Source organism: Camelina sativa, unplaced genomic scaffold (genome assembly GCF_000633955.1).
Source record: "Camelina sativa cultivar DH55 unplaced genomic scaffold, Cs unpScaffold09935, whole genome shotgun sequence".
NCBI lineage: Eukaryota > Viridiplantae > Streptophyta > Magnoliopsida > Brassicales > Brassicaceae > Camelina > Camelina sativa.
In genome coordinates, this window is record NW_010930991.1 from 1 (window position 1) to 397 (window position 397).

At 58.4% G+C, this 397-nt stretch overlaps 1 pseudogene; it reads left to right on the top strand.

The window, feature by feature from the left end:
* Nucleotides 1-3: 3 nt before the first annotated feature.
* Nucleotides 4-389, top strand: LOC104775188 (annotated as a pseudogene).
* The last annotated feature ends 8 nt before the right edge of the window (nt 390-397 follow it).

A 397-nucleotide genomic window follows, 5' to 3' on the forward strand; every position in this document is an offset into this window, starting at 1 on the left:
ACCATTGAGTGGCTCCTCCGTCAAGCCGAGCCTTCTATCATAGCCGCCACTGGGACTGGCACTACTCCGGCTAGTTTCTCAACCGCTTCTCTCGCCACTTCCTCTCCGTTCACACTCGGAAAACGCGTCGTTAGAGCTGAGGAGGGAGAGTCCAACGGCGGTGGCGGCGGAGGAGTAGGAGGGTTAACTGTGGGACACACTATGGGGACTTCGTTGATGAGTGGTGGTGGCTCTGCTGGGTTTTGGGCTGTTCCGGCGAGGCCGGATTTCGGACAAGTTTGGAGCTTTGCAGCCGGAGCTCCACCGGAGATGGTTTTTGCTCAGCAGCAGCAACCAGCTACACTCTTTGTCATCAAGCTTCCGCGGCCGCAGCAGCTGCAATGGGTGAGGCTTCAGC